The sequence below is a fragment of the Egretta garzetta genome, unplaced genomic scaffold, assembly GCF_000687185.1.
Source record: "Egretta garzetta isolate BGI_Z169 unplaced genomic scaffold, ASM68718v1 scaffold172, whole genome shotgun sequence".
Lineage (NCBI taxonomy): Eukaryota > Metazoa > Chordata > Aves > Pelecaniformes > Ardeidae > Egretta > Egretta garzetta.
In genome coordinates, this window is record NW_009258951.1 from 1,313,616 (window position 1) to 1,326,082 (window position 12,467).

General features: G+C 38.4%; 1 pseudogene; it reads left to right on the plus strand.

The window, feature by feature from the left end:
• On the plus strand, window positions 1-11,765 carry LOC104122237 (annotated as a pseudogene).
• The last annotated feature ends 702 nt before the right edge of the window (window positions 11,766-12,467 follow it).

The following is a 12,467-nucleotide window of genomic DNA, read 5'->3' on the forward strand; positions in this document are numbered from 1 at the left end:
ATGACCCTGCTGATATTGTCTGCCTCCACATCTTTCTGCGGCAACAAGTTCCAGAAGTTCACCACCCATTGTGCGAGTACTATTTTTATCCATTTTAAAGTGAGTCACACTAGTTTTGAGTGCTCCCTGTTCTCATATTGTAAGATTCTCCATTTAGCTTATCTACTACCAGACAACTGCTAAGTGTGTCCTGAACTAACTATGAAAGAAAGGCACTGCTTCAGCTCTATGCATTTTAAAATGTGATTTCTTAGACACCAGACACTTTGGTATTTTTTTAATAAGGATTAATGAAATGAGGTAAGGGTTAAGGATGGCTACCCATTACATTTCCCAATGTGGCTTACAAAAATAAGTCAAAGAAAAACTTCAAAGTCAAAGTCAATTATATAGCCAGCACCTTTTTCTATGAGAAGCTGATCCAACCCTTTTCTCCAACCAGGATTTGGAAAATTTCTCACCTGAATCTGACCTTGTGATTTTAGACTCACATAGAATTTTTGTATTTCCTTATTCAGAGTTTGAATTTTGTATTCAAACTTCAGCCACTCCCTGACAAGCTATTGTTGCCTTTTAAGAATGTCTTAAACCATCCTGAATAAAAGATTTTGAATACAATGATACAACATCTTTTCCTTCCTGCTTAGCAAGAGGATATCAGAATATCCTGTGAAATGTATGAATCTTAGCACATACTGAATTATTTTAATAAATACAAAAAAATCAACAGCGATTCTTTAAAGAAGTCTATGAAGGCTACTACAGCCAAAGAGCACACAAAACTGCTCAGATTGAGAACGCAAAGGCAGCTTTATGTCACATCACGCCATGCCTAGATTACGTCGGTATTAGGCCAGTCCATCCCATTCTGTGCACCAGTCTGGAACGATGTAAAGCTGATAGAAGTCTGCTCTAAATTTTCTCGAGCTGGAAGAGTAGCAGGTACTCACATAGAAGCTACAGACCACCAGCTTGCAAGCACACCTTGAGCTACATCCCTTTTCCAAATCTGAGTGACCTCCTTGTCCCCCGTTCACTAGCTCTCTGCTAGGTAAGGATCTGTAAAAACAGGGATAGGGATATAGCCATCATTTGACCACAAATACTTCAGCGTCTTTTCAGTTCAACTGTTTTTACAGTAAACAGAAAACCAAGATTGCGTAATACCTGCATAGCTAAAGTGGACCTTCTTACTGCCAGGCTCAGCAGCACACTGCTGAAGCTAAGTATTTTTCCTATTGCACAATGCCTGCCTGAAGAATCACATACATAGTCCCTTTGAGTAGTCCAGAGAGTATTATAAGGCCTACTTTCCTCAAAATCCTCTCAATCACTATATAATCATTGACTTGCTCTTTGCAAATGTTAATCCAGGGTCAAGTCAACAGCCCTGTGACACAGCGCTTAAATTTATATAAAACCATGCCCTTTTAGCATTCATTTATAACTTTGGCAGGCTACTCTGATTTAAAAGGAGACTACTGGCTTTATCAGAGCGTGGGCAGAAGTGACCTAACACTGCAAACAAAACGCTACTTCTAGCTTCAGCTTTTTTTCTAACACTACTGATACCACTACTGCAGTGCTCTAATGCCCAAAACAAAACAAGCGTTACACCTGCAACCGTAACACCATTGAAACAGATGCAGGAATGGCCCTGGATTTGGTCAGCAGACATCGCAGAGATGGCTATGGTTTTGGTTTATTCCATGTTGCTGATGCACAAGAACTACCTACATAAGTATCAATTTAAAGGCTGATTTACACAAGACTGATTTTAAAATAATGAGCCAGATCATTAAAAGCTTATGTTTGCTCCTTTTAACAGAGCAATGTTGATGTAATTCAATGAATCAGCTCTGATTTATGCTATCTCAGTATTCATTTGTGCATGATTTATCGTATGTGAGCTTGATTTTGAATGATGCTGAATGGCCTCCATCCTCGGCCAAAGGATGCTACTGTAAGAGATGCTCCGAACAGCTTTATACAACACCAGAAATTAATCTGTCCTGTCTGTGTCAGGTCTCAGATGCTATGTTCAAAATCTATATTCAGAGGGTTTCTTATCCTGTGAATATCTAACATTAATTAGATCAATGTATCCTACAAGATTGGGTTTTGTTATTATCTTAATTTTGGAGATAGCTGGATAAATTGAGAGAGGGGGAAAAGGCAGAGGAAGCCAAAGGATATTAAAATGCCACTCAGCAAAACAGAGGAAGGGCTGGATAGAGAATCCGTATCAGTCATTTCCTATTTCCTTCCTATTTCTGTTTCCTAGAGAGGATACATAAGCCTTTCTCAATGATTGCCTAAATGCCAAAGCAAATGAATAGCAGAAAAAACAACAGAATACAGAATTTCTTTAACTAGTAGATTAAAAGACACCAAGGACATGCAGATTTACTAATGCACCTGGCTACCTTTTAGCTGTTGGGCTATGAAACTAGAATCCAGTCACACGTGCACTGTTTAAGAAGTATATCGCCCATCTCAGTATGGCAACTGAAAAAACAGGCTAGTTTTTGATGGAGCTGCTTAAGGCTGCCTGTTAGGACAAGAAAAATCGCAGTAAGTGACCCAAAGCCCAGATTCCTACAGGTCTTCAGGTATACTTTCAAAAAACATGATATATTATTTTACTTTCCAAAGACAAGGATGTGGCAAGTTATACTACTGGGTTTTACACAATAGCCAGGTAGTTAAAGGGCTCAGCCAGGAAGCATTTAGTCTTCTTCAGCTTTAAGAGATTTAAACCCTCAAGTCTCCTGTCCTTGAAGAATGCTACTGCCATGCAGCTATGTGTGTGCCCCCTCTGTGAAGTAGAGTCACTAGGCAGTAAGGCATGCAAAATCCACTGGATGAATGAGAAAAAACATAGAAGAAAAATCTGTGTTTCTAAATTTTAACCAATTATTGATTATATAAACTATAGAACCCTAACTTGGAATAGGGACCAGAGCTGAGGATTCACACTTCCAGATGAATGCTATACCCACTAGACCACCATGCTTACGCTTTGCTTTGCACCCTTAATGAATTTTGCTGTTTTTGCAGTCCAGGGCCACATCTTCAGCATGTGTCTACAGAAAAGACCCTTCTATCTATCTTACTGCTAAAGAATTCTCCCAATAAGTTCTCTGTACCTTCCCTCTAGCTTCATCAGAGAATTCCTAGCAGCTGGATCTCTACTGCATTTACATGGGAGTTCTAGAAGTGTAAGATACTCAAGCATTCACACTAGAACAGTTCTGGGCTGGTACAGTGCAGAACTCTGGTGCCCAAGATGCTTTTAAAACAATCAAGAAGGCACCATACAATTTTTTTTCCAAGAGCTCTTCAGCAGAAGAATTGAGGAATTTTCTGCTGCATATTTGGATGTAGACAATTTCACCCAAGCTCTGCTTTAGGCTTTATTGAATGCTGAAGAAAATAAATATTTGCCGGGGATGAATTGGCTTCTTTAGCATTTCACAAGTTTGGATGACAAAGTGACTGTATTTAGTCATTTCAGTTTTAGGGGGCTCCTAGTGAATAGCACATTTTACAAAAGACTAGCTTACCTTTTCATTCAGTGCAATTCCATAAATATAAATTAGAAAAAAATAGTCTTTCTCACCGGCTCTGTTTTCTTCTCTGTCTGCATTTTACCAATATGTTGACTAGCAGCTTGAAGTTATTGGTATTTATAAAATAAAACAGAAATACTAACTAGCCCTAAGCAGAGAATGTGGCTAGTGGGCAGGATGGGTGTCCAGAAAAACTATACTCTTTTCCTGATTCTGCCATTGAATTATATGTGTCTTTGTGCAAATTACCTAGCCCCTATTTTAAAAATAGAGACAATGCTAAGACATACACATACTGCAAAACTAGTGTTTAACATGACACTGGCGGACTCTTACTAATAAAAATATTACACTAGACTGCAGTAATTCTTTTTCAAGGTCTCGTCTATACAGAAACGCTCTGAAAAAGGAATCTGAATGGATGGAATTTCATAAAACCTGAGGACACTTAATCACAGTGAAGGGCTTTGCATCGTTTTATCTAAATGACAAAATAAAGTATGTCTGTGTTCATTCTGAAAGTCCATACAGGGGTTGCATAGAGTTTAAATAATCCATTCCAAATGTGAAATAAGATTCATTTTCCTGCAGAAAAATACAAAACTGTTTCTATGGGTCACAGATAATTCTTAATGCCACATCCCACTACATTAGCAGCTAAATTCAAATTCTGATTCTCCACCCTGTTTGCTCTGGAGACAGAACATACTAGAAGAATTTCAGAGCTAAGGCTCCTGACTTTGCAGGGATTATTACAGCTTTGTTGCATAACTCCCCAAATAAACTGAGTGGGAAGCAAAGTTCTGAAAGGGTATCTGGTCACTAAGGTCATATGAAATGGATGTAGCTATATAATTGACTGCCTAGACAACTGATTTCCTACTAGATCAGCATGTGAAGCTCAGAAAGAGGGAATGGCAACTTTTTAACATTGGCATTTTCCCTACTTGACGGATGCTGGGTTAAGAGCAGACTCTTCTCACAGGTTCTCAACTGAATGGTAAGAGACAACAGTTGTTAAGTTGCAGGAAGGGAAATTCTGACTAGATGTAAGGCCAAAAAAAAGATCACGGAGAAAGTAGCTAAGTACTGGAATGGCCCAGAGAGGTTATGGACCATCTGTATTGGTGATATATAAAACTAAGCTAAATCTAACTTTGAAGTTAGCTTTGTGTTGAGCAAGTGGCTGGACAAAATGACCTCCAAAGGTCCCTTCCAGCGTAAGCCCTTTATACACTTGTCAGCTCAGAAAAACCTTAATAGGGAACTGGGGAAGCTACATAAAAGATTAAATGTATCTACTTCAAAAAAAAAGTTTCTTTCAGACCAAACTTCTTGTATACAATTTTTTTTTTACCTGCACTTCTCTTCCAGGGAAAGTCTTCAGCCCTCTACTTAACTTTGGATGTGCTGGAAACTGAACTCTCTGTATTATCTGGAAGACACTGGGAGTCTTGTAAATACAGGGACACTATTCATGGCAAGTAATGGCACCCAGGCAGAGCTGGATGTCAATAATACATTAACTTCATCTTCATCTGAGCTGCCCAGGAATTCCTGTCTCACAAAATCTTTAAGTGAAGACTAGGCTTTAATGTGGCTCACTACAAAATAAAATCTATTGAATTCTAGAGTTGTTAAGCCTAAGCTAAAGGTTTGGAAAAAGCTTGACTCCTCAAGTGCAGCTTTATTTAACTCCTTGTCTCAAAGGAGCTATACTCCACATTCCACTGCTGGCAGCAGTACTGATGTTTTAAGACTCATTTGCTGGCACTAGAAATTATTTCTTTAAGCATGTTCCTAGGGTATTAGCCAGAAATACCTGTGTTATATTTTATCAGTTTTCTATCATAGCATTTGTGGTATGACAATGTGAAATATTGGTAGTGTCAGTACACATATGATATGTAGCAATACTCATCCTTTGTTGTTGCAGTCCAGTGATGCAGTCTGGGATGAGAGCTACCAGTCCAAAACATTATTATAGGAAAGTGGTGATACTACCACATAGGACAAAGCAGAAAGGCCATGAGGAGAGAAGAGAAAGAATTTACTTTTTTTATTAAGATGGGTAAAAGGAATGGAAAAAAGGTCCATCCACTTTTTATAAAGATTTATGTAACCTTGAGTATCTCTGGCATCCTAACTTCCCCTGCTAGCTAGTATTATCTTACTGTAATTAAGTATTAAGAAGGAGTGAGAAGGCTGGTTTAGTTTTCCATTGTCTACTCAGTCATGCAAACTGAGAATTAAAATAAAGGCCCTTGTAGAGGGAGATCCCATTTTATCTGAACACAAATTTTGAGTGATACCAGATCAAACATTCCATTAATGACCACATCTGTTATTCTTAGAAGTACTGCACATTAAAAGGAGGCATAATTTCTATAATCACCTACATCCAATTAAATCCAGTGAAAATAACATCATAATCACATTCTTTTTCCTCTCAGGACTTTGGGCAATGTAAGATTAGCACATATACAAGCCAGCTGCTGAAGAAACCTCAACTATATGGATGTAACTGTACATTAAGTCCAGGTGAAATAACCATTGCTGTAAGCCAATGCATACCTCAAACCATCCCTAGTACCAAATTACAAGCCTGTGCACTACCAGTGTATGGTAACCGTAACAGATTCATTCATCTGCTTGCAATTCATATTTTAGATAATTCAAATGGAATGTTAAGAATGAGTAATAGAATTAAGGTTACCCTACCCTTCTAAAGCAGACTTTATTAATGTCAGATGATATCACCATTCCAGTTCACCAAAACATGATAATGAATATCAGAAGAAAAATAAACTTGGAAAGAATGCCTGTTTGGGGTGGTAGGATTCTAAGGTGGAGCTGAAAGATTTATAAGAATATTAATTTTTACAGGTTTGGGTTTTTTTTTTTACGTTACAGGACAAATCTGTTATTTGTGGAGTGAGGGATAGGTATTTCACTTCCAAGAAAACACTTGCATTTCCGTTTCACATTGTGAGTTCCCATTAAAGGCACATGCACACTCCCAAGAGTATTAATATCCATTGCAATATTAGTAATTATGTTTTCACAATTTCTTCTGATTTATTAGAGCGCAAAGATTGTCCTGTGAAAGTTGAAGTCTTAGAAGTCACCGAGCAACATAAAATACTGCTGCAAAGGCCCCAGAGAAATTCCACAGTGAGGGTAACCACACAAACTACTTTGATGTGGACAAAGTTTAAAAGATTTTAAAGATGGTAAGTGGCATTTTGTCCTAGAATTACTTATAAATGATAAAATTCTGTGAGCAGCTGCAAAACCTTGGGACCAGAACCCAAATCCTTCTAGGATCAGAACTATTGCTTGTCACCTCTCAGCATAAATGATCTGCTTAAAACTGAAGGTCCCACTTCTGCAAAGACTTGTTATCAACTTTAATTTAGGCACATGAAAGCAAAAATATTTTTCATCTGCTAAACACTATGGCAGTGTGATAGCATCCAAAATATCAGAGCCTTCTTTGTGTGCATATTTTTATTCTGAATGCCTATTTACCTATCATATAATACGCAAGAGTTTATTTGCTACTGATCAGAGTTCTTCAAGATGTACAGTCATGTGTATTATCAGTCATATATTCTGTTGGCTGAAGTCAGATAACTTTTTACTGTCAGTATATTTAGTACATGGGTACCACACAACATGGAGCACACCCAGCATCACTTTGCCTCTCTGGTGCAGAGCAAAGCAGCACTGAGATAGCTCTGAAGGACAGGAGGTAAATTTGTATGTGTTGTACCTCCAAGAACTACTGCCTCTGGTAAAGAACTTCTCCATCTCTGTGTGATGTTGACATGAAGACTTGTTCCTTGGGAGATTTGAAGTATAACTCTCACATCATCACAATTTCTTCTTGGTAGATACTGGAGGCCTTCACTTAAACAGCACAGGATCATTCTGCCAAGACATGTGTCCATTCAAGACACTTCTGTAATGAGGTCCCATGGCCCCTACCATAATACATGTTGAACATGGAAATTGCCTAGATTATAGTATGCCAACCCCACCTCCCTGCAGCTTTTAATATTGCTCAGAAACTTGGCAGTATTCTACACTGTAGTCCCATGCAGGATGTATCCCTACTCCCATTTAGCAAGTGGCTGTTTTCAGATTGCCTGGATTCATGGATTTCTCCCTAAATGGTTTGTCTTCAAACTTTGCAGTCTTTAGCTACAGTGACAATTTAGATTGTACCACTGGATTTCAACAAACTGCGTAACACTTTGAAACTATGAATTATGATAAAATATACCATAAAGTATGTGCATCCACTTGTAACCAATTTGATTAAACTAGTGAAAGTTGTGTGCACGCACATGCTATGGACATCTTCAACAGACTTGAAACACACTACTACAGTTGGAAATTAGAAAGAAACACCTCTAAGGATTTTAATAGTATCACAAAGGCTTTCTCCCATGTTCTTAAGGAGTAATGCCTTCTCTATGAGTAATGCCACTGACAACAGCGAAAGCAACAATCTCACAGTAACTGGCAGAATTTCATCCCAAATTAACATCAGCTCTATAGTACTATGTACATCCACCACTGGAAAGGGGTGGTTGCCATCCAGTGGATATCTATTTTCACAGGAACAGCAGCTCAATTTAGGAAAAAGACACTATTCCTAAAAACACAGACTGTGAAAGTAACATATTTTAATTTACATGTACTAGACAAATAAATAAAGCAACCATTCCTGCAACTCAAAAAGGTGTGAGGCTCTATTTTCACAGGAACAGCAGCTCAATTTCGGAAAAAGACACTTCCTAAAAACACAGACTGTAAAAGTAACATTTTAATTTACATGTACTAGACAAATAAATAGAGCAACCATTCCTGCAACTCAAAAAGGTGTGAGGCAAGTAAGGTATAAATTATCTAATCTGTTTTCCTTACTGAATACACTTGTGTATGAACATTTGAACAGCACAGGTAATGAAAGCATGAGGTAGAGAGAATTTTGAAAATATGAAGTATGCTTGCTTTTAAAATTACAGTACTTTAAATACACCTAGTTACCACGTCTTGTGTTTGACCTCCTGATTTCAGACTGCCTCCTCTGCAGGTCACATTTTAGAATTCCTTATAAAAGAGGCCAACTGTTCCAAATCTGCACAAGCAGATCAGATGTTAGAATGTGATGTTCTGGATGAGGGGCATGCTGTAAGTAAAGTCTTAAAATGAGAACTGATACAATGGGTGGCACCAGGACGATCCTCCCACAATATTTTCAAGTGTTTTCTATAAGCATGCACCCAAACTCAAAAATCCAGCATGTCCAAGTCCAGATCCTAATTTTACAGCTGCTCCTTTTTATTCTATAAGGAGCCAATCTGAACTCTCAAATCTAAAGGTAACTGGAGTCTGGCATATTACAGACCTAGAGGTGAACTTTTCAGTTTAGATCTGGCTTTCACATTCAAATTGTGGCCATTCCCCAGTAAATCATTCATGCTATTTTCATAAAAACTTTTATACTAACATGAGTCATAGACCTTGAAGAAAAATATACATATTATCTCATCCCAGTGAGCCCAGGGTTACTTTTTTGCCCTCTGCTACAGGGGAATGGAGAGTGGAAGAATTCAGGTTTGTTTGCAGATTACTATCAAAGTACCCTCCTCACCCCGCCTTCCCATTATAATAATAGAGTACAGCAGAGAAACAACTAGGCAAGATCATAATTTCAGAATAAATTATTCCCCAGAAATTAAATTGAAGGAATGAAATAAAAACATGGAAAAAATAAAACATGTAGAACTTCTGTTTTATCTACATTCATTTTCTTCTCTGGTGCTCTATACTCCAGAAGACTGGAAAAGGTTGTGAATGAACTGGTAGCAGAGCCAAAAGTTCACTAGACTAAAGCAAAAGCCAGATAGCTAGAGATTTTGAGTTCTGCTTTCAATGCTGCCACCACTGGCATGTGTGTAAAGTTCTATTGACATAGGCTACTAAACATATATCAAGATAAAGAATCCACTACAGAGAGCATACACAGAACCCCTTACCCGAGTTCTGTGCAATTTCACATGAGCAATTCCATACACAACAAATGGACAGCAGGAAAGTCACAACAAACAGGATGCTAAGGGAAGTAATGCTAGAAGACTACAACAAATTACTTTTCAAAAAATAAATATGGAAGAAAGCTCTACCTTGAGCTTTGGAACAGCATAGCTACACATTGCCTGTTTTTGAGAACTTTGAGCAAAATTTCAGAATAACCCAATCTGAACAGATGTTTGACAAGCAAAGACAGAAAAAAAGGAATAAAATCAGTCACCCACAGTATACTCATTTTGGAGACATCAGTAGCTGACAAATTTCTTACAGACATCAAAAGAGAAGTAAGATGAAGAGTAGTAGCCTTCTAGATGCACCTGGTGAAGTGGTCTTCACAGTCAAGAACACTAAAAATGGCATATATTTTAATCAGTATTAATCTCTGGCAAGTATCACTGGTCAGAAAGCTCAGGATCTAGCTAAGTTACGTAAGCATACTTCAGTATTGAAGGAACTAGTGTAACTTATAAAATGTTGACTCTTTCAGTAGCTTCTATTAACTCCATCACAAGAACCCAAATGTGCTTTTTTTTGTTTGCTTAGCATGTGGGATTCTGCAAGGTAAGAATTATCAGTGATCCAGATGAACCCAACAGGGCTCTGAGCAACCTGATCTAGTTAGCGGTGTCCCTGCTCACTGCAGGGGGGTTGGACTAGATGACCTCTAGGGGTCCCTTCCAACCCTAAACATTCTATGATTCCATGAACAGATACAAGCTGTGAGATCTACCATCCCTGGTTATGTACTCACTTCCTGAAATGTCTCTGGCTATATCCTCATGCAGGCTACAGCAACCTCACTTAGTCCAGACTGACAGATGATTGCAGCAGTGGTTTATGTCCCTTTATTACTGGGTATGGTGCAGCATGTCAGGACAGATTGACTTCTACTGCTAGGTCAATCAGAGGATGACTTAGAACTGAGCTGTCCCTACTACTCCCTCCAAGGACATCTCTCAGTCCAATCATACTCCTTAGTTAAAATGAGTAGAGATTGGCAAACAAGTTCAAAATAATTTTAGAAAGCAAGAGGAGGGGAGATTATCTTTATCACATTTGGTATTCCCAGTTATATTACAACAGCTACTCCAGTGTGGGTTTTATTTTGTTTTGACCCATCACAACATTTTCTCAGTTGGTTATATTATTTCATTTTGTTAAAAGTAGTATTTCCAGATGATTTTCAGTAATTTGGCATTTTATCATCTACTTCTATCTTGAAAAAACAGTTTTTTTCCTTACAGATCACCGAGCTGCAAATGCAAACCTACTAACTCCCATCTCTCCTTCTTTCTTGCCACTTTCTTCTGTCTTATTAACATCTCACTTAATACTTCCTTCCCTGGTGTTTTTATAAACAGCTGTCCTGGTTTTGGCTGGGATAGAGTTAATTTTCAGTATTTGGTATAATGCTGTTTTGGATTTAGTATGAGAATAATGTTGATAAAACTGGTGGTTTAGTTGTTGCTAAGCTTACACCAGTCAAGGACTTTCCAGCTTCCATTACTTCATCTTCCTCTCCCGCCCACCCTCCCCATGGACAACATCATCATCATCATCCTCCTCCCCATCAAGGGCCACATCACCTGAGAGGACACTCTCCTCAGCTCTACTATTACAGACATCACTGCAACAAGACAAGCATATCAGGAAAGCACTTTCCATTCCAAATAACAGCAGCTGCCTATCACATTCCAGTCCTAAATCAGCAGGATTCTCTCACACCTCCCACTGACAACTTTCCTGAGCTATCCCAAAGCAACCCTCACTCCTCCAGCACTAGTCAAGGTATTCCCTTCACTGCCTCAAGTCTAAAGGAGATGCTAGAAGCTCCGATTTTCCAGACCACCCTACACAATCAAAGTCATGTGAGCAGCTGGGTGGTGCTTAGTTGCCAGCTGTGTTAAACTATGACACCCAGGAAACCCCAAACTTGTTCTTCAAAAAATTTTGCCTTATTTCCACACAGCTTCATGGAAGAAAGTTCTCTTACGTGACCTCAGAGAAAGATCTTCCTGGCTTGAGAGTTGCAGGGCCAATGACAGTTGTACAACATGTGGAGAAGGAGAAAAAGCATACCATTTCTAGGGAGGAAAAACACTGAAAATAATTATTAAGTATTCCACCCTGCCTATTGACCCCAGCTATCTCAGACTGCACCATAACTGAAAGGCTCAAAACTGAGTCCCTCAGATAATGTGAATGGGTACAAATCTCCCCAGCAAACAATGCTCCTTCAGTTCTAATAAAAAAGAAAATTACCTAATACTGAAAAATACCATCTAAAATCTTTCATTTTGTCATCATTCATGATTATAAATTACTTCTCTGAGGAAATCTGACCTAGTGGAAATTTGACTGCCTTCCATAAAAAGTGATCCATAGCACTACAGTTATGATTTATAAAAATTCAAGGAAAATAAACATATGTAAGCATTTTTTTTTCTTGACAGTTACCAAAGTTGGAATTTTTGTTATTACGGTTGTTTGACTGCACAGTAAGCATCCATGAGGCAGACTCTAGCATAAACTGACTAACAGTGGTTGAGTTACCACCATTAACTAGAAAAGGTCTGAGAACAGTTAATGACTTGTAGTGTAACACTGCAGGCTGGCCTGCACAGGTACTTCCATTGCTGCAGTTGCTGATGGCGATATACTAGAAATATTGCATTCAAGGACAGCCCTTTTCAAATAGCTCATAACTGCCCTCCGGGGATGAGAAAAGCAAATGCACGTAATAACTCTTTCATGTAAATGTTTTCTTTATCACTGAACCTCCTGCATTTG